Source organism: Macrotis lagotis, chromosome 1 (assembly GCF_037893015.1).
Source record: "Macrotis lagotis isolate mMagLag1 chromosome 1, bilby.v1.9.chrom.fasta, whole genome shotgun sequence".
Lineage (NCBI taxonomy): Eukaryota > Metazoa > Chordata > Mammalia > Peramelemorphia > Peramelidae > Macrotis > Macrotis lagotis.
In genome coordinates, this window is record NC_133658.1 from 914,127,802 (window position 1) to 914,149,485 (window position 21,684).

At 44.2% G+C, this 21,684-nt stretch overlaps 1 long non-coding RNA gene across 3 annotated transcripts; it reads right to left on the bottom strand.

Moving 5' to 3' along the window:
• Positions 1-6,207: 6,207 nt before the first annotated feature.
• On the bottom strand, positions 6,208-13,255 carry LOC141509830 (uncharacterized). Of its 3 annotated transcripts, none has more exons than XR_012474716.1 (5): positions 13,134-13,255; positions 12,279-12,396; positions 10,164-10,306; positions 9,571-9,731; positions 6,208-8,145 (listed from the first exon to the last, which is right to left on the bottom strand). It is a non-coding gene; the product is annotated as an uncharacterized LOC141509830 (long non-coding RNA). The 3 variants fall into 3 exon arrangements; XR_012474715.1 differs by having other exon boundaries at positions 13,106-13,255; XR_012474717.1 differs by lacking the exon at positions 13,134-13,255 and adding an exon at positions 12,938-13,089.
• Between the last annotated feature and the right edge of the window lie 8,429 nt (positions 13,256-21,684).

Here is a 21,684-nt window from a genome sequence, read left to right on the forward strand (position 1 = left end):
TACAACTATTACTAATATATCCACTATTACTAGTATTTATCATGAAAGGTTTGTAAATCACTTTGTATTAACTCACATGTCCAACTCCAAGACTCCATTATGATCTCCAGGAAGCAGCTGGAGATGCACTTTTCCAAGGTCATACATCTAGCCAATGCTGAGATAGGATTTACACTCAGGTCTTACTGACTGCAAACCCCAGACTGTGTCTGCTCAACCACTGAGCTGCCATGATAGACCAGGCCCAGGACACTAGGGTAGTAGTCCCTGATGGCTTTCCCCTCTCTGGGCTGCAACCTCAGAGTCAACTTCTCCCTGAGGAGTCAGAACTTTTGGATGATGGACAGGAAGGGCATAGCATGAGTGCCACTATATCAGGGCCACTTGGTGCTCAGCCTGATTTCTCATAGGTTTGGGAGGCTCCCGCTTCAGTGTTGGGTATCAGAGACCAAAATGGACAGAGAGGGCTGACTTGACTTCAGAGGAGTCAGCCATAGGCTGTATCATTTGAGAAGACCAGTGAGGTCCCTGGTTGAAGGGAATGTCCAGACCCAGGAAGCTAGTGGTTCCACTGCCCCCTTCCTTAGAACTCATCAGAGTTCTAGGTATCATGTTTGAGGAAATAATTGGGAAAACTGGAGGCTGTATGCAGGAGGGCCACCAAGATGGTGAAAGTCCCTAAAGCCACACTCTGCAATATCCATTGAAGGAGCCAGAGATGTTTAACCTGGAGATGAGAAGGTTCCGGAGAATGGGAGGGGGCAGGGGGAGGTACCATAAGCCCTTATGTGAAGGGCTGTCACATGACAGGATGGGTGGTCTATGGACCAAGTGTTAGAAGAGTTTAAATGTGTAAAACAAAACAGAGGGCTCCAAAGGAGACCAATGATAGTGAAATGCATTCAAAAGTCAAGCTGGTCCACCTAAGTAAAGAGCCTCTGCCATGGGTTCAGTCCTGTGGGTGGGTAGGTGGGTGGACATGGAAGACTAAAGAACTCCCCTGGTGGCCTTCACCTCTGGATTCCATTGGTCTGGTTCCAGATGATTTAATACTGAAGCATTAAAGAGCTCATCTACTTCAGAACATCTGTGAGAGCCTGGGGGCATGACAAGATTGCAGTCTTGAGGTTCAACACCATCCTCAGGTTGCAGGGGCATGAACTCCATTCAAGGTGGGTGGGCTAGGTCTTGTCATTGTCTGCCTGGCTGGGAGGCAGCCAAAGAAGAAAGGGTGGCTGCCATGTTCAGGGAAGCTGCCATTGATGGCTCTCCTAGAGTCTTTCCTAGGGTCATAGTCTCCATCCTTCACAGGTACCAGAGATCTCCAGCACCATTTTGGCTCACCTGCCCTCTGTGATTCATGGAGAAGTATGGCAGACCATAGTGGAAGCTGTTGTCCTGCTAAACTCACTTGTACCAGGTTGTCCTTATTTCCCTCCTGAAGTAGCTATGGCCTCTGAAGGAGGTCGATGTTGGCTGGAAGGCTCAGGGCTAGAATCTGGTATCATGTTTGGTAATGCCATGCTTTCCCTCCACTATCACCTTGCTAACATTTTAATTACAAACATCCTTGAGCATCAATACACCCAACCATGATGATGATGGAGCAACTAGTTTCTCACTTCAGTAAACACATCTTACAAGCAAGGTGGTGTGGTGGATAGAGGGCTGGGCATAAAATCAAGACGACTTGAGTGGGAGACCTATCTCTGATACATCCCAACTGTGAGATCTTGGGCAAATCGATGGACCACTGTGTCCAAGCCAACTCTTCCAAGTTTGGCAGAGAAGGTGCCAGCTGCGTGAGTAGGGGGAGTTCCCTATGCCAATGATAACAGAGATCCCAAACCCAAATAATGCTCTTACACTTCATCCTTCCAAGTCCCCCTCAGTATTGTCTATTCTGACCGTAGCTCCCAAATAGATCATACATAAGACCACCCATAGATTTAATGAGAAGGAACCTCGGTGGTCATTGAGGAAGTCAGGCCCAAAGGGCTGAAATGACTTGTCCAAAGTCATGATAGGAGGAAGCAAAACAGGGAATTACTGAATCACAGATGTTGCAGTTTGGTAGAGTTTAGAACATTGGCTCCAACTCTCAGCCTGGCCCTGACCTGGGGAGTCAATTCATTTGACTTCAGCTGACATGTATTGAAGACCTCCTGTGTGCAGAACACTCTGCTAGCCCATTGAAGAGACTGATATGTAGTTAGGGGGCAACTCCTACCTACTTAAAATCTGAAGTTGGGGATGAGTTACCCGTAGAACCATTCTACATAGTCTTGCTCAATGGGCACATTAGAGAATGGCAGGGCTGTAGGAGAGATTCCCGAGAGGATCCAAGGAAGTATGTGAATAGGGGTCAGTTGGATTGGGTGAGTCAAGGGAATGTGAGATCAAGGCAGTGGAGTGGGTGTCCTGTTAAGTTTGTGGAAGGCCTTGAATGCTGGGCAGAACTTAGCTGAATGATGGGGAGCCACTGATGTTTCCATTACAGGGATATTGACAAGGTTTGAGAATTTCTGAAAAAAGACTCTGCCTTTAGTATAAATATTCTAAAAGCTTTGATACCCAGCATCCAGGAAAGCTCAGCTCCCAGTAACAACCTGAACTGCTTAGAGGACAGCTGGCACCTGTGGACCTTATTGTGATAAGCAAGTATGGGTTGGCAGGGACTTAGCTCTATCTCACCTGACACCCCCTCCCCACATATTCCTGGTGGGTGGGTGAGTGTGTGTATGGGGGGGCAGTGCTAGTTGGGAGCCTGGACGTGGAGTCACTTCCTTCCCCAGACGATGGGTGGTCTGTACCAAGTGACTAAGGTACTGGGCAGAAAGGAGCCGCAGGAAGTCTTTCCAGAGCTCTTCTGCTAGTCTCTCAGGAACTGAGTAGTAACGCCCTATTCTGGCAGAACCCGTCAACTGCAGACAACTGAAGCATCATCCGGATTGCAACCCTGGTGAGATTCTGTCCTGCAGGTACTGCTCACTGGCTTGCCAAGGCTCGGGGGGATGAGCTCCTGGGCTTTGAGAGCATGACAGTTTCCAATCACCTTGACTAGATGTTCAACTGAAGTCTGGTTCCCTGCCAGATATGGGCAGCTCCTGGCCCTGAGAGCGAGCCTTAGTCATCTTGGGGCAGGCCAAAAACAATAGCCTTTCTGCCCTTCATCAATCCATTCATCAAGAGGCACATCTATAGAGGACCTACCATGTACCAGGCTCTGAAGCCTGGAAGACAATAGGGGAAAAATTCAGAGGTGGGGACCCCATCTTCTGGGCATTGTTATGCCCAGACCACCCCCCCTCCTCTCTTGGGACTACTGTCCTCCCCAGCCTCCACAAGGCCTCCTGGCCCTTCTCCTCAGCTGCCTGTTTTCTGTTTGAAGGCTGTGTTCTCCCTCTGACTGGCAGCCCCTCTGTCACATAGAAGCTTGCTAATGAACTGATGGGTCTCTTTTCCAGACTGGTCATCAAAACTCTCCAGCAGATGCCTAGTCAAGCAGGGAGCCAGAACCTGCTACAGAGCTTGAAGCACCAAAAGATGTGGACTTTCCTGAAAGATGCCAAGTCACAGAGGAGTGTATCTTCTGGCCAGGTAACCTGAGCCACCCTCTGCTCCTTTGGGGGATATTCACAAGTACAACAAAGAGGTTTCAGGGTGGATTGCAGAACTGAAAGGATCTCAGGGATCCAACCACAGCCATACTGGGATGCCGGGGAGTCCCTCGCCATGATTTCATGCTGTCTTGAGAAGACCCTTGGGAGGGGGATTGGATAGGAAGGAGCTTCTCTGGTAACAGATGAGGAAACTCTAAAGGATTGTGAATGTCTGATGGGATTCTATATCGAGCCTTCCTGACTCTGGGTCAGGCAGCATCTCCTAAGGTCCTGGCTCAGCTTACTGGATAGTTTAAAAATACCATGTAGGGAGAGGCAGAGTCAATAAAACCACTACTAAGACCTAATGGTCTAAGCATCTACTATGGGCAGAAACTGCTGATGAGGCAAAAAGTGTAGCTCCTGCTCTCCAGGAGCTCAGTTTCTAGCTGGAGGAGAAAACATGAGTCCCTGTGGGCATGTACTAAATGGATCCAAAGGAATGGGAGGTTGGGGGAGGGGGTGACAGGACCAACTTTCCACAGGTGGTGGTGGTGCTGGAATCTATAGTCATATGAAAAATTGCTCAATAGAAAACTGCACATTTAAACATCTGAGAAACCAACTCATACCTCTCAGATTGACCAGTGTGCCTAGAAAAAAATGATCACTGTTGGAGGAAATGTGGGAAAAGACACTAATGCATTGTTAGTGGAGTTGCTAACTGATCCAACCTTTCTGGAGAACAATTTGAAACTGAGCCCAAAGGGCAATAAAAATGTGCAAAACCACTATTGGGGGGACGGCTAGGTGGTGCAGTGGATAGCACCAGCCCTGAAACCAGGAGTACCTGAGTTCAAATCCAGCCTCAGACACTTATTACCTAGCTGTGTGGCCTTGGGCAAGCCACTTAACCCCATTTGCCTTGCAAAAACCTATGGAAAAAAAACACTATTGGGTCTATGATCATGAAAAAGGGGTAAAAATCCCACCTACAGCTCTTGTCAAGAATTGGAAATTGAGGGTGTGCCCATCAATTGTGGAATAGTTGAACAAATGTTAATGTGATAGAACACAATTGTTTAAGAAATCATGAGGGATGGGATTGCAGAAAAGTCCCTGCCCCTCTAAAGCTGCCTCTCTCCTTCCCCAGAGCCATCACTCTTCCTAGTACTCCTACAGACATTTCAGAGCTGATGTTCCCGGGACTGGATTCAGATTCATTCAAGCTCCTGGAGAGTCAGCAGCACAGCCACCTTCAGAGAAGTGGAAGGTGGGCAGCATAAGGGGAGCCAGAGCTGCTGCTTCCTAGCCCAGAGGCTGGGACCTCTCCCTCTTCCCCTGCCTGGTCATTGCTACCATTTGTGGGCTCTATCTTGGGCTGATTGGGTGGCAGCCCAGGGAGCAGACCAGAGGTCACCAGCCAGAGGTGGTCAGAGATCAAGGTGCTGAACTGATCTGGGTCTGTTAGCTTGGCAATAGGTTCCTGTGACCTGTGGGCAGCCCCAGGGTGGGAGGGTGGGAGGCTTGCCCCCAGAGTTTGCTTAATGAATTCACGGAGTCGGAGGTCAACACCACCCTGGCTCTCCTTCATCCCAACACCTCAACACTTCCCTCCCCCTCCCTGTTCCCTCTTCCCAGAAGGTGTTGCATCATGGGGAGCTGATCCCAACCAGGTCTCTGCGGTCCACCTGCAGGGGAGGGGGAGGCAATCATCCCTTTGCCTGACTTGCCCCAAGGGAGACAACATTCTGAGGGGAACTGGAGATCAAAACTATCTTAAGGTGTGTATTTGTATGTGTGTATATATTTATGAATATGAGCATGTGTGAGCATGTGTAAACATGGGGGGGGGGGAATGCTGGGGTGGCAAGGGGGAGACCTAGGGGGGCCAATTGACAACCCTCCTTCAAAGGCTCTTTGATCCTGGGTTCAGTGGGCCCACACACTCCCCCAGCCAGTGGGCATTGATCTCTGGTCTAGGGGCTGCCCACAGAAGGATTTTTAGTCAAGCCTTGTTCAACTAGCATCTCAACCTTGACACTGAGGAAAATGGGCATCTCCACAGAACCAAGGCTTGCACAGCCCTGAGCCTCTGGTCTCTTCCCAGTGCCCTTAGGGACTTGCCACCGGAGGGATCTTCCTTTGCTCATCACTGTCCCCCTTTTTGGTCTCTGCCAGAAGATGATGAAGTTCACAGTGGTAAAGTTGACCAAGGTGGTCAATCATGTCCACAGCATCCTGCACCTGCTGTCCGAATGGCCCTGGGCAACATAGCCATCAGGGCTCCCAAAGAGGTGAGAAGAGGGAGCAGTTGGGGCCCTCCCTGCTGGGTGGCCTGTCTCCCCACCCAGGTGAAAAACTACCAGAAGCTGCTTCTGGAGACGTTCCTCAGTTCATTCAGTGATCCTTTAAACAGTCAGGTGATCTAAGAGACCATGATGGCTCTGACCAAGGTACTGGGGCTGATGGGCAAGCCTGGCTCGGAGTTCCACTTTTGAGGTTATCTACAGTGCCTTACTCAGCTGCTCCCTTCAAGGGTTTTTGAAGATGTGAGTCAATGGCCCTAGGTCGGGGAGGGGCTTCTCCCAGGATCTGGAACTTAAAGGGGCCTCAGAAGCCATCCACCCCCATTTTACAGATGGGGAAGCTGAGGGCAGGGTGGGGAGTCACACAGGTGGGGAAGAGTAGGCTCCCCTAGGTCCAAATCCAGGGCTCTATTTACTTGGAAGCAAGTGGTTTGTAGGCTGTAGCCTAGGGCAGGACCTCACTGCTCTTCTTTCCCACATTTATCTCATCCATTGAAGCCTTGGGCAAGACACTCTGAGTCTGTGGACAACTCATCCTCCAGACATGGGTCAAAGTGGTTAGGTGTATAAGGGAGGCCATGGAGAAAGGAGAATGGGGGGAGGATTAACTGGTGGAAATTCATGTCATTTCTTGCAGAACACACTCAGTGAGCGAAAATCCTGGAGCCAGGAGAGGTGGAGTGTGCCCGACCCATGGCCATGTGAAGGAAAGGGGCCGAGATGGCACTACAGTGAAGATAAAGGTTGTAGTAACATCCCTGAGGGCACCAAAGACCTCACAGTTCCCAGAGCCTGGATGTTATCAGGGAACCTCTGGAGAAGTTTAATACAATTTGAGGATGAGGGCTGGGGTGGCTCAAGTGAGGGAAGCACTAGGAGGGAGGGCTTGAGGAGATCCCAGGATCAGTATGGTGCCTCCCCTTATCTGCTGGGACTTGCAGCACTAACAAAGCAGCCCAAGGTTCATCCAAACAAGCACCATAACTAATCCACCAGGGCCAGGGCTGGTGACAAAGGGGCATACCCTGATCCAAGGAGGGTATGATTACTTGGGGAGGAGTGTAAGGATGAGCACAGTACAAGGAAAGGGGGAAAAGGAGGGAGGGGATCAGGGTGGGCTTCCTAGAGTAGGTGGCCCCTGAGATGAGTCTTGAAGGGTCAGGAAGTTTCTGAGAAAGCAGGGAATAACCTCAGGAAAGGTCTGGGACACTAGAGGGGAAAGCTTGGGTCTCCTGCTCAAGAGACCAGAGAAGATAGAGGGGCATTGAGTAGCAAGGTGGGGAGGGTGGGGAGGGAGCCTCCTTGGGAGGCAGGTCATCACTATCAGAGGTAATAGGGAGCCACAGCAGACTTTAGAGCAGGTGAGTGACCTGGTCAGACTGCCACCTGAAGAGAAGCATCTTGGGAGCTTGGTGGGGATGGATTGGACTGGGGAGAGACTGGAACCTAAGAAATGCTCTCTGTAGTCAGGGAGAGGGACTAAGGCTGTACTTGGATGGTGTCTGGGGGGAGGGAAGGTATGGGGATGGAGAGGGAAGAGGCAGAGGCAAAGGCAAATTTCTTATTTTGTTGACACTGCAAGTTTTGTCCTGGAGCATGTGGGCCCTTCAGACTTGAAGGGCCATCTGATTCAATGTAAATTGTGGCACCTCTGACACCCTGCCCACCCGCCTATGCAGTTGGACTCACGGGTACTTCCTGCACCATGGAGGAGGTCACTGCCCTCCTCCCCATCTTCTGAAGATCTGTGGCGGTCTGGAGGGTCTGGAGGGTGGGAGGCATGGAGATGGGCAGGCAGGCGGACTGGCAGGTGAAGGGAGGAGAGCCAAAGACTCCTTTTGAAACTTCCTTTTGGGGGAGTCCTACTCTTCTTGGGTCTTGTGCATTCTTCACCCAGAGTAGCTGCTGCTGCATCTGAATGCTTGGCAAGTCCCCCCTTCACTCCCTGCAGCCCCCCACCTTCTAGGCTCCAGATTTCTGCAGTCAGATTTTCTCACAGGTTCTCAAAGGGGAGAGAAAGACAAGAAGAGAGGAAGAGGAGGAGGCACTGATGCTGGTCTTGAACAGCCTCCCACAGTGACTGTCACATACCTTGGTGTTCTCACTCTCGAGCCACACAGTAACAAAATATTGATGTATCAAAAAGAGGGAATTTCTAAGATACTCTCCCATCATCTTGGGGTACACATTCTCCTTCTGGTATAGCTGCAGCACCTCACAAGATGTCTCCACAGCTGTGTGTAAAGCAAAGCAGAAGGGAAGGCAGGCAGTGAGGAAGAAGAGATGAAGCCAGGGTCTCCCTCAATGAGATCTTCACACTCAGAACCTGCTCCAGCACTGAAGCTCCAAGACCAGCTGTGAACAGCCAAGGTCGCTCCCCAGGAGAATCCTCCCTGCATTCCCCCACCTTCCTATCCGCTCTAATTTTTGAGCTCATACCCTAGCATATTTAATATCAAGCCCTGGGAATCTTTACCAATAAAGAGATTTCCTAGCAAAATCTAGGGTATAGTAATTACTATCAGGTAATCTCCAGAGAGGGTCCCTCTGCCCAGAATGTCCCACTCACTCCATGTTATGGAGACCTGCTAAAATCCTACCCCATCCTTGAAAATTCAACTTCAGTGCCACCTTGATCATCCTATCCTGATTCCCCCCAAAAGATATGGCCTTTCTAACTTCTGAACCTGGATAGAATCTTGTTGGAACCTTTTGTTTTACTTGTAGGTTTGTCTAACTCACTGGGTCCCTATTGTTTTACCAATATTATCCTATTTGGTCCCCACATCAAACTGGAGAGGTACATTTGACAGATGAGGAAACTGAAGCAAACAGAAGTTCAGTGACTTGCCCAGGGCCACATCACTAGTAAATATCTGCAGTCAGATTTTAATTCCGATCTGCCTGACTCTAGGCCCGGCCTCAAGAGCAAAAATCTATTTTGTTCTCAGGTGTAGTTTCATGTCTCTCAGTATCTAGCACATTGGCAGATTCTCAGTATTGTTGGATGCATGGATGGATGATTCATGGAGAAAGTTCCTCTCTCTAAAGCTGTCTGTCCTTGGGAAACTTTCAGACTATCAAACTTCTGATGTATTCTATCCCATTTGCCAATCTCAGATTGGAGATTGTGGTGGCTAGTGTGACCCGCATGTAGGAGATAAATTTGAATATTTCAAATAAATTTGAAGACAGATGTATGGGCTAGGGAAAGTGAGCCTGAGGGAGTTGTCCCCACTGCCTTTCCAAACTCTCTAGCCCTCCAGACCCACCTAGCAAAAGCAGCCTTTGACTCTTCTTCACTTTTTAGGGTTAGGTACTAGTAGAAAGAGAAGGGGAAGGAAGGTGACAGAGGAAAGAGAAATGGAGAGAAGATGAAGAGAGAGAGATAGTTATGGAGAAGAGAGAAGACGGAAAAGAAGAGTCATGAAAGAGGAGACAAGGGAAAAGAAGACTGAAAAATGGAGGTGAAAGAAGTCAAAAGGGAAGGGGGGTGGGTAAGAGGATACACCCCAAAGAGCTTATGCTCCAGTAGGGAAGACTACATGTCTGTCCATAGTTACATACAGAGAAAATGGAGGGTAATCTTACCAAGGGAGGAACAATCAGGAAAGAGGTTGGAAATGGGATAAGTGAGGAATGCTAAGGAGAGCTGTTACCTCAATTTCAGAAGTCTTCTATGAACAGAGCCCAACAGAAGAGAGCAGCAGCAGCAATGCAACACCCACAATGATGAAGACTACCAAAATGGTCCATGGGAGATTTTCTGGAGTCATTTGGGTGACCAAAGGAGGAGTCATCGTTGAGACCATAATTCTTTCTAGAAGTTGGAGAAGAAGGCAGAAGAAATCTTAAACTCCATCTTGAGTGATAGCTGAGGTAGTTCATACTCTGAGTATTCCTCACTAGGTCAGTCAGTCTTGACTCTATAGAGCTGAGCCTTTGGGAAGCCAGCGAGCACATGGGGGTGCTTTCTTAATGGGAAGTATGGTAAGGGCTGGGTAAGAAAGGAGCAGCTAATTTTCACATCAGTGGCCACAACCCAGGCTGGGTCTAGCCCTTCAGTCTCTGGGATATCATTCTATGTCCTATTTTGCCTAGGAGGCAAAACTGAGCTCCTATTGATCTCTTGACAGATGGCATTCCCAAATTTATAATTCTTCCTCCTAAGTATTTCCTCCTGACATTCAACCAGAGTCCTAAAATAGTCAACTCATAAGTCTGCTTATCATCCCACATGACTGTGTGATACCTGTCTTGCAAGTGAGAGGTGGATATGTCTTTTGGGTAGCCAGCTTCTCAGGCTACCTGCCATTTTGTTCTCTTGCAATGTTTATTTTTTTCTCCTTCGGCCCTTGAAAGCTGCAGTGGTGAAAAGGCTATACTCAGTTTTTACTAGAGAAAAAAAAATGAGATGTGATAGAGTTCATTGTCCTTGTTGTCTCTGGCTTCCACCCTCTTAACTCTACCCACATGACTTCCCCACCGCATCACCCTCTCCTAATCGTAATCTTGAGATAAAAATTGAACTAGTTAGACGGTCACCAAGAGACCTCTCGAACTTAAGAGATTTTGTAACTAAAACATTATCACAAAGGTAGGGGTGACCAGGTGAGAGAAGTGGTTGTCTAGAAAAGGCAGGGAATTTTGAACTTAATAACAGAATTGTCATTTGGTTGATAGTGTACTTGGTGGAAATTCAATCAAGAAAACTATATGACTAGCATATATTATAGACATGTCTTAGGCATTGGGATTTCCAAGTAGGTAAAGAATATAGAGTGAGGGGATTGCAGGATCCTAAATTTAAAGGACCTCCCTGAGGGTCATGTACTTTAATCCCTCTCATTTAAATTTTTTTTTTATTTACTTAAGGCAATGGGGTTAAGTGACTTGCCCAGGGTCACAGAGCTAAGGCAATTAAGTATCTGAAGCTGGATTTGAACTCAGGTCCTCCTGACTCCAGGACCAATGTTCTATCCACTGCACCACCTAGCTGCCTCCAATCTCTCTCATTTTACAGATGAGGAAACAGACCTAAAGAGGTGAAGGAATTGCAGCTCTACCAACTGGTAAGCATCAAAAGTGGGATTTAATGCAGATGCTTAGACTCTAGAGCCAGTGTGTTTCCCACCATACCAAGCTTTTCTATTGAAATTTTACTTGTCACCAATTTTACTTATTCCCATGGTGGTGGGAGGAATAAAGATCAGTTCTATGAGAATCAGACCAAAGAATTTCTGGGGGGAAAAAGACCATCTCCTGTTTTGCTAATGAAAAAGTAGAGATTTGTGAGTGGATTCTGTACTGCTTGAATGACTGAGTCTAATTATTCAGTTTGAGGTTAGGAGGAAGACCCTAGGGACCTTCCCAAAGGATCTGTGCTAAGCTGGCCCTGAGCAGTTTAACACTTTTGTCAGCAACTTGGGTAAAGGCATGAGTGGCACGTTCATTGAATAGACAGATAACACAAAGCCGGAGGGACAGTTAATACATTGGAGAGAGAAGAGAGAGTTAAACAGCCTTAGACTGAATGGAATACTGTAAAATTGGATAAGAATACATGTAAAATCACATATAGAGGCTGCAAAATGTTCATCATTTCAGTATAATGTGAGGGAGGCATGGCTCGTCAGCTGTTCATCTAAAAAGACTTTTAGTGAGCAACAGGTTCATTTTGAATTAGCAGTGTGGCAGGGTTGTCCAAGAAACAAAAGCCACCTTGGGCTACCTTATCAAAGGTAAAATGCCCAGGAGAAGAGGGAGGGTGGTCCCTCTGTCCTGTTGAGATCACATTTGAAAAACTACATTCATTTCAAGGAACCATGTATCTTTTGAAAAAGCAAGATAGTAGAGCCTACTATCTCCGCCAACACTAAACCAATTGCCAACCAACTTTAATGGAAGGAAGGAAAATCCAAGAAATCTCAGGAACAGTGGCACCATCTTCGCAAACCAACAACCCTACTTCCACAGCCTGTCCCTGAACCCACTGTCCAGGCAAGCAATGCTTGGAAAGAGATGGCTTGCCAACTGTTCCTGCAGGAGCCACAGCTCCCATCCTCAGCAGCCACAGCTACAAAAAACACGGAAAAGGAAGTGGTCATCAATTAAGTCCTTGAATTTGTCAAAAGGTTCTACTTCAGAAACATATCTGACTTTATTAATGAGAATGACATCAAAGAAGAGGTATGACCATCTGGAGCCTCTAAACCCCTCTCTACTCTTAGATCCAGGGGTCCTGCCCCCTGTCCTTCAGTTGAGCCTTCCCATAAATATCATTGCTTCTGTGTTTGGGGGCTAACTGGTCCTGGTCCTGTCACGCTTCAACTTCCTCCAAAGTTCTTTGTGCTCAGTAACCTCTCACCTCAGATGCTTCCTCACTGTGTGAACCTTCACCTCTCTGGACTCAAGGTCCCTCGTCTGTAAAATGAGGGCTTGGGTGGATGGTATCTGAGAATCCTTCCATCCTCCAGTTTCTGATCCTATGAATATAATATAAGGAGAGGTATGAAGATAAAGCAGAAATTAAAGAAAATTCAAGCATTTACTAAGAGTCTGGTATATCCACTGCTGGGGAGGGAAGAGTAAAAAGGAAGCAATAGGGGTGGCTAGATGACTCAGTGGATAGAGCACCAGCCCTGGAGTCAGGAGGACCTGAGTTCAAATGTGGCCTCAGACATTTAATAATCACCTAGCTGTGTGGCCTTGAGCAAGCCACTTAACCCTATTGCCTTGCAAAAAAAAATTAATTTAAAAGGAAGCAATACCTTTTTCCTGAGGGGATGGGAGGCAGAGTATTAGTACACAAGTGAGTAAATTCAAAATATATTTGAGAATGAAGGAGAGGTTAAGGAAGACCCTTATAGGAGGTGATTCGTCAGCTCTGTTCAAAGAGATAGAGATGAGAAGGGAGGGAGGGCATTTCAGTCAAGGAAAATCAACAGTTTAGCAGAAATAATGGTATGAGCCTAGAAATTATGGTAAAATATCTTCAATGCTAACAAAAGAACCAGGGTAGGTAACCTGGAAGAGGTGGTCCTTAAGCTAAGTCTTGACAGATAACTAAATAAGCGCAGGGAACAGTAGATCTTCCTGCTGAGGTATGGACCAGCCACCTCCTGAGCTCTCTTTCAGTCCTAAGATCAACAACCCTCTCACTTCAGATGCAATTTGAATCCTGTTTTGTCTAACCTGGTCATGCTCAGAATCCTAGACTTACATCTTGGTCTAACATAAGACCCAACCACCTTTTCAGTCTTCACAGTCAAAGTACCTTCTTCAGGTGGGGGTGGCTGTTGGGGTGAGTTCTGAAATTTAACTGCCTTTGGCATCAAAATTCTGAAAAACTCCATCTACTCCCAAAGTTCAAGAAAAATAACTTCTCTGAGTGGGACCATGTTAGAGAGAAGGGGGCAGATGGGTCTCCCTGCCCTTCTAGATAAAAGGGGAGTGGCAGTAGAGGGTCTAGGCTAAAGGAGAGTTTAGCAAGAGGGGCTGTTCAAAAAGAAACAATAACAACCCAATCAATAATGCCAAGGCTTGAGAAATATATAAAGAAACTTCAGTGTTGTCACCCTTAATAAACCTGAGGCAATGTCTGAGCTATAAGTCTACCAAAGAGAGGTAGGGGAGATAGACCAACCATTCACACTCAGTCATAGAGGAAGACTGAAAGGGACTAAAAAACAGGTCTAGTCTGACCTATTTTCTCCCATTTTACAAAGGGAAAAACTGGGGTTCATTCCCACGGCCGAATATAGTTAAATCAGATGCAAACCAGTTGAGCTCATCAAATAGTAATTAGACACCAGGGAAAAACAATCAGTTTCTGATTGGAAGAAGTTTATTTTTGTTGGTGTATGGGGACCCTACCTACTGGGGGAGGGGGGGACTCATGAAAGGTCTCATGGAGGCTGCCCCTGAACCCGAAGGCAAGCACAGGTCCTAAGGAAAATGAGGTGAGAATGCACACAAACCTACCTGTGCAATGACATGGTGATGGGAAATGGAATAGTAGTTGAAGCAATTATAAAAGTTTAGTTCAACTTGACTTTTAATAGAATGATACCAAATCTATTCCACTTTTGTGCTAACACCTGAGGACTGGATGCTGGGAGGGAGAATCAGGAGAGAGTCACCAGGTAGGATCATCCTTGGGAAAGTCAGATGGATGAATTCGAGAGGAGGAAGGAGTTCAGTGGTTTGTGTGTTTAAAGTCTCACCGGGTGGTCTCTCTGGGGCAAGGTGGACCGCCTCGCTCTGTTAAGCTCACCAGGAAGATGGTCAGCAGAGATTGTATCACTTAGACTTGTTAATACTTCCCTGACTTGCCCAATGGTGACTGGAGCCGTTTCAAACTGAACTGATTGAATGTTACATTTTCAGTGTGACTCAATGTGGATCAATGTACAACATGGAAACAAATTGCTTTCTGTGGGGAGGGGGGACGTAAGATTGGGGGAAAAATGTAAAATTCAAATAAAAGCTTTAATGAAAAAATAAATAAATAAAAATAATAAATTTAAAAATATAAACAATTTCCAATGTGAGCATTTATACCTCAGAAGTCAATGGACGCTACACGTGATGTTTATTGTTATGTTAATGTAAGACATGATGTGAGAAAATGATGGAGAAATGTTAATAATGTTGACCACGTGACCTGCTTATTTTTTCAGAGAGCAAATAAATATTTGTCAGCACCCCAATGATTCTGTGTAAGATTTTTTTTTTAAATTTAAAATGAATCTAAAAAGTAACAGCTACTAATTCATAATGTGAACTGAAGCAGTTGCACTTCTAGCAGATCCTCGGTTTCTTCCTTGTAAGCTGATCAGTTTGGATTCCTTCCAGTATCAAAATAATGAATAAAGGAGGCAGATTATCATCAAAGAAAATGCCGAGTTGATCTTAGGGAACTCGTCAAACTTAATTGACCTCTTGACTACATTGTACAGACACACTCCGGTTTACAGAAGCCTAGTGAATGCAGGTCTCAGTATGTTGAACTGGGTTGGTGTATGTGTGTGTACCCACAAGAGAACTTGGCATAGACTTCCCTTGAGAGATGGTGATCAGAATTGCATTAGAAGATACAGGGCCTGGGGTAGCTAGGTGGTGCAATGGATAGAACATGGCTCTGGAGTCAGGAATACCCAAGTTCAAATTTGGTCTCAGACACTTAATAATTACCTAGCTGTGTGGCCTTGGGCAAGTCACTTACCCCATAGACTTGTAAAAAAAAAACCCTTAAAAAAAAGATGTAGGGCCAGTGGAGCATTCCTTTCCCTTTTTGCATATCTATGAACCTCAGTCTCCTGTAAAATGGAAATAGAAATACTCATACAACCTACTAACCACATTGATTGGGAGAAAAGGTTTTTGTTAATGTTGAAGTGTTAGAAAAATATAGATAACTCCCTCGCTCTCAAGAATCTTACTCTAGGGGGTGGCTAGGCGGCCCAGTGGATAGAGCACCGGCCCTGGAGTCAGGAGTACCTGGGTTCAAATCCGGCCTCAGACACATAATAATTATCTAGCTGTGTGGCCTTGGGCAAGCCACTTAACCCCATTTGCCTTGCAAAAAAAAAAAATCTTACTTTAAAAGAAGAGCCTATCTTTGTCTCTGTTTTTCTTCTTCCCTTTTTAAGAATTTAAGAATTTTAAGAATTCTTTGGAAAAGCAAAATCAGGTCAATGTAGGTGTAGGGAAACAAAATAAGTTTCAGGAGAAATAATAATGCATGAATTCTACCTGGGTTTTAGAGAACTAGAAAGTAGGGAAAGGGAATTATTCTAAATAGAATAATTAGAACACCAACGTAAAAGGTCTTTGAAGTTCTCTGATAGTATTTTTTAATATATGCACACTACATAAAGAAGTGGAGCAGCTAGGTGGCACAGTACATAGAGCAGCTTTGAAGCTGAACATTTTCTTCATATTAACATTTGTAATCCATTTATATTGGAATGTGTACATAAAGTATCATGAAGTAAAAGATGAATTGAGGGCAGCTAGATGATGCAGTGGATAGAGCACCGGCCCTGGAGTCAGGAATACCTAGGTTCAAATCTGGCCTCAGACACTTATTAATTGCCTAACTCTGTGACCTTGGGTAAGTCACTTAACTGCATTGCCTTAAATAAATAAAATTAAAACAAAACAAAGATGTATTGTTTCAAGCTGCTCCATTGAAAACCATTGTAAAAATTAAAATAGCTCGAAGTCCCACTTCATTCCCATCATATTAGCAAAAACAAGATGAAATTAGTTAATTATGGAGGGCTAGTAAAAGGACAAGAAGACTAATAGAGAAATGTCTGAAAGTGCTCCATGGATTCTGCCACAAAATTCTGTCACTAAACTGAGCATATTCAAAGACCCAGCAATCCTATGTGGTATATACCTTAAAGAGATTTTTTAAAAAACTCGTATATAAAAATATTTACAACCTTTTTTTTTTTGTTGAAGCAATCAATTAGAAACAAAGTGGACAATCCATTGGGGAATGGCTGAGCAAACTTTGATAGATTCATGTAATCAAATATTATGTCATAAAAAGATGAATCTTTACATACTTAGAAAAACTAAGACTTCTATGAATTGATGCTGAATGAAGTGATGAGAACCAAAAGAACAATTTTTACAGTTGCCACAGCACTGTAATAGAAAACAGTTTTGAAAGTCCTCAGAATTCTGATCAGTGTAGTGACCAATTACGTGGACGGAAAACTTAATGGATACTTCCCATTTTTTTGGCAGCAGTATGATGGTCTGGAAGTACAGATAGCTCCAATGTGTCAATTTTTTTTTTTTTGCTTGTTTGATTGCAAGGGTGGGCTTCTACTTGGGGGGATGGGAAAAGCTGGTATGAACATATAACATATGTAATATATGAAAAAAAAGAAATGAAAAAAAGAAAAGCTTCAGTGAAGCATTTTTTTTTAAAAACTCAAAAAGAAAGCAGAAGGGGACCCAGACAAGGGGAGTAGTTTTGTGACTAACAGATTAAATTTGAGACAGAAATAAGGACTGTGATTTCGTTGTTAAGGGGAAGGACCAGCTAAGGAAATCTCTTCTCACAATGCTTGTCAGAACTTTCTCTGTGCAGCCAGGACCCCAAGAAGTTAAATAACTTGTTGAGTCACACATGAATTTGGGTCAGAAATGGGACTGGATCTCCCTAGTGCTGAGACCAGTTCTCTGTTATGCCAGATGGACTGACAGAGAGACAAACAGATAGACAGACAGATAGATAGAAAGATGGATGGATATACAGATAATATTATATTAATGTGTTATATTAATATTTATAATAATACATATAATGATATATTTTTAATAGTATATGTAATATATACTAATGTCATATAATTATATGCAATGTGTACATATGTAATTTAATTATATATATACTATATAAATGTACTATCTATATCTATATCTGTATATTTATATCTAATCTATATCTACATCTATATATCTAGATGTTTAATCTATACATCTATACATCTATATCTATATCCATCGATGTCTAATCTATATATCTATACATCTATATCCATATCTATATGTATATCTATATCTAATCTATACCCACATGTCTAATCTATATCTTTATCTATACATTTATATCTCTATACATCTATATATCTATATCTATACATCTGTATCTATATATCTATACATCTATATCCATATCTACATGTATATCTATATCTAATCTATATGTATATATATATCTATCTAGATCTATATACATATATCTATACATCTATATATCTCTATACATCTATATATCTATATGCATCTATATCTATATAAATCTACACCTATATCTATACATCAATATCTATATCTATATACATCTATATCTATACATTTATACCTAATCTGTACCTACATCTATATATATCTAGATGTCTAATCTGTATCTGTATCTGTATCTGTATCTGTATCTCTATCTGTATCTCTATCTGTATCTGTATCTCTATCTGTATCTCTGTCTCTATATCTCTATAACTATCTAATCTATATCTATATCTATCTATATGCATCTATATCTTTATATCTGTGTATCTATATATCTATACATCTGCATCTGTATCTGTATATCTATACATCTATATCCTTATACATCTATATATCTATACATCTATTTCTATACACATCTATATATATCTATACATCTATACATATGCATCTATATCTATACATTGACATCTATATCTATATATCTACACCTATATCTATGCTGGTGAATGGGGCTTGTTTCTTTTGACTTTGTAGCACCAGTGCTACACCAGTGCCAGGAACAGGGGCTTTATATAAATTTGTTAATTGATTCATTGCTATGTTATATCAGGGATTTCTTTCAGATATGCATTGGATCAGATGACTGAGGTGCCTTCAGGCTCTCAAATTCTGAGCTTCCATGATTCTGGGATTGTGGGATTTTCTGGTGCCAACCTCAGCTTCCTTCCTGCTGCCCTGAGGTGAGGCTCAGGGAAAGTCCATTTTAAAAATGGAAAAAGTGAAGCTAAGAGAAACTCCTGACTTCCCTGGGTTCCTTCAGATGCCTATTAAAATCTTGTCCAAGAAGCCTTTCCCACCCCTACCCCTTATGTTGACTCTTTTCAATGTCTCATCTGCATCTACTTGTACATGATACCCAACTGTCTCCCCCATCAGATAGTGAGCTCCTCAGGAGAAGGCACTTTTTTTATTGGTTTGGGTTTATTGTTTTTTTGCCTTATTTTTATATCCTTAGTTCTCAGCCTAGGGCTTGGTGCAGAGTAGCCACTCAATAAATTATTCTTGAGTGTTGATGGTTTTGACTTGAAACAGTAGGGACCTCTGGTGACAGAAGAATGCAGATTTATTTTCCCTCCAGTAACCTTTGCTAACCAGCCCTGCATTGTCTTAGATTCTGAGTATTTCAGACAATGCTGGGGTCTTTGGACAGAGATCACCAAAGTGTGACAGCAACAGATGCATCCTGGTCAACAGTTTGTGGGCATCCCAGTGCCAAAGGTCATGGGACACCGACAGTCATAGGGAATGGGATCTTGACACTAAAGGCAAGGGTCTCAAAATTTGGGGCATGTTGAAATGGACAGGTTGTCTCAAATGTTAAGATTATGGGGATATAAAGGTAGGAAGATAAGCAGTGTTTGATACCGCCATCTTGAATGAAGAGGTTGAAAACTTGGGGGCTCAGGCAGGAGTTGTGATAAAAAGCATCCTGAGTTTGGAGTCAAGGAACCTGGTTCCCCAACCTGGCTCTGCTACTTACATGATTTTGGGTGAATCTCTTAAACTCTCTTTACCTCACTTTCCCCCTCTGTAAAATTTCACTGTTTAATTGTTGCAGTCAGGACTGACTATGATCCCTTCTGGGGGGATTTTTTCAGCAGTGATACTAGAATGGTTCATCATTTTCTTTTCTTCTCATTTTACAAATGAGGAAACTAATTCATCAAAAGATTAAGTGACTTGTTCATACTCATGAAGATAGTAAATAGGAAAGCCTGGGTTCAAACTTGATTCCTATTGATCTAAACCCTGTCCTCTTTTCACGAGAGCATCGATGAAGTTTCTCCTCCCCAGCCAGATAGAGGAGCAGGGTGGTACTCCATGTAGGTTAGCTAGTCCAGTTGTTTAAGGCTTTGACCACAAACTGGCAGTGCCCTAACACCTGCATATGGAGTATCACAGGTTGGTGATGGAAGAAGGGAATATAGTTGACCCAGGTTATTCCCTTAAAATGGAAACCCCCAAAAGCTTTGATTGGAGAGTATTATACTTGAAATCAAGAAGAGCTGGATTTGAATCCCGCCTCTATCACTTACTGCCTTTGGGACCTCTCTAGGCCAGTCTGCCTCCCCCTGAAAGCAGGATCATAAAAATATCCTAACTCTTGCTGGGAAGACCAGAGGACATCATGTTGGCAAAGTGTTTTGCCAAATCTTTTTGCAACTAGTGTCATAGTGGTTAGAGCACTGGGCCTGGAGTCTGGAAGATATGAGTTCAAATTCAACCTCAGACACAAAAGTGTCTGTACTTGTGTGACTCGGGGCAAATGACTTGACCTCTGCCAACTGTAAAATGGGGGAAATAAGTGTAGTTTCTACTTCCTCAAATCATGTTAGTATAAAATGAGTTAGTATAAAATTTGTACCTTAAAGTGAGGTGAAATGCTAGTGTTGGTGATGATGACAATGGTGATAATGAAAACAGTTCAACAAAGATGTGTGTGTGTGTGTGTGTGTGTGTGTGTGTGTGTGTGTGTGTGTGTGATGAGAAAGAAAAACAATGAGCGAACTTCTGGATGAGGAGAGAAGAGGAAAGAAGACAAGCTATGACCTGAAGAAATGGAGGTTCAAATCTTGCCTTTGTATGTTTCCCACCTGTGTGACCTGGAGTAGATCACTTGATTCCCTGGATCTCAGGTTCTTTATCAGCCTATTTGTTTAAAAGGGGTTTTTGTTTTGCCTCCCTTTTGTCTGTTTGTCTGTCTCTGTCTCTCACTGTCTCTGTCTCTGTCTCTCCATCTCTCTGATTCTGTTTGTAGTCTCTCTGATTCTGTCTCTGTCTCTGTCTGTCTCTGTCTCTGTTTCTGTCTCTTTGATTCTCTCTCTCTCTCTCTCTCTCTCTCTCCATTAAATTCAAGTCCCAGTTCTGCGAAGCTAACCATATGGTCTTGAATGCTTCCCCTCTCTGAGGCTCAACTTCCTCTTCATTGAAATGGGAGGCTTGGACTAGATTGTCTTTATCCTTTCCAAGTCTGTGATATAAAGGTGGTATCCCCTCACCTGGCTTCCTGAAATTGTGGCTCATGAGAGCTCAGTTTTATGGGTTTGAGGGAATCGAGGGGTTACTGTTATGGGGAGACCCACTATGGGAGCCTATCTCTTTCTCCCTTAGAAGGAAAAAATACTTGTGGTGGGAATTCTGGAGGTTCTATGGGTGACCCATGTTGAGGAATAATCCCACTGGTACTTGGTGAGCACCTTGTCCTGGGGGGATGGGCTGTGGAAAAAGTGACAGATATACAATACGAACCAAATTTGGATTCAGAAAGTCACTGAAGTGACTAGCGTTCAGAACTAGATGTCTCCCTGTGGCCAGCAGTGGAGGGGGGGGTACTAGAGGCTGGACATCTGACCCTTCCACCCTGTCTGTTCCCTCCATGGAAGAAGTCATAAAAGACTGGTCAGCATTAGTCTCGCTACCCCAGTTGATGACCACGGCCAGCAGTGAAGCATTCTGACCTTTGGCATATACGTGGCGGCTGGATTACGACGTTGTCATTGGGCCCTTTTCCTCCAACCCTACTTATGTGCAGTGAGACCCAACAGCAGCCAACACCATGACTTTAAAAAGGAGAAAAAGTCAGTGGGATTTGATGTCCCAGCATTAAGAATATCCTCACCTCAACCTAGGGGAAGCCATAAGTCAGGAACTTTTATCTAAAGTCCTGTCTGTGCTAAACAATCCACAATAAGTCAATTCAATGTAATTCTAGAAATGGAATCCCACACCTCTTAGGAATCAGGGACTGTGCTGGAAGCCAGACCCACAAACAAAACTTCTGCTCTCTGGAATCTTGCCAGATGGCTATATAAGATTCTCTTAGCTGGAAGCCACGTAAGAGATTACCGAGCATCTGAGGAACAATTCCTGGCCTAGGGCTCCCCATCCTGGCTTTGTCTGAATTGTACACATATTCTACCCCATTAGCCATTTCTGTAAAGGGGAGGCTTCCACCT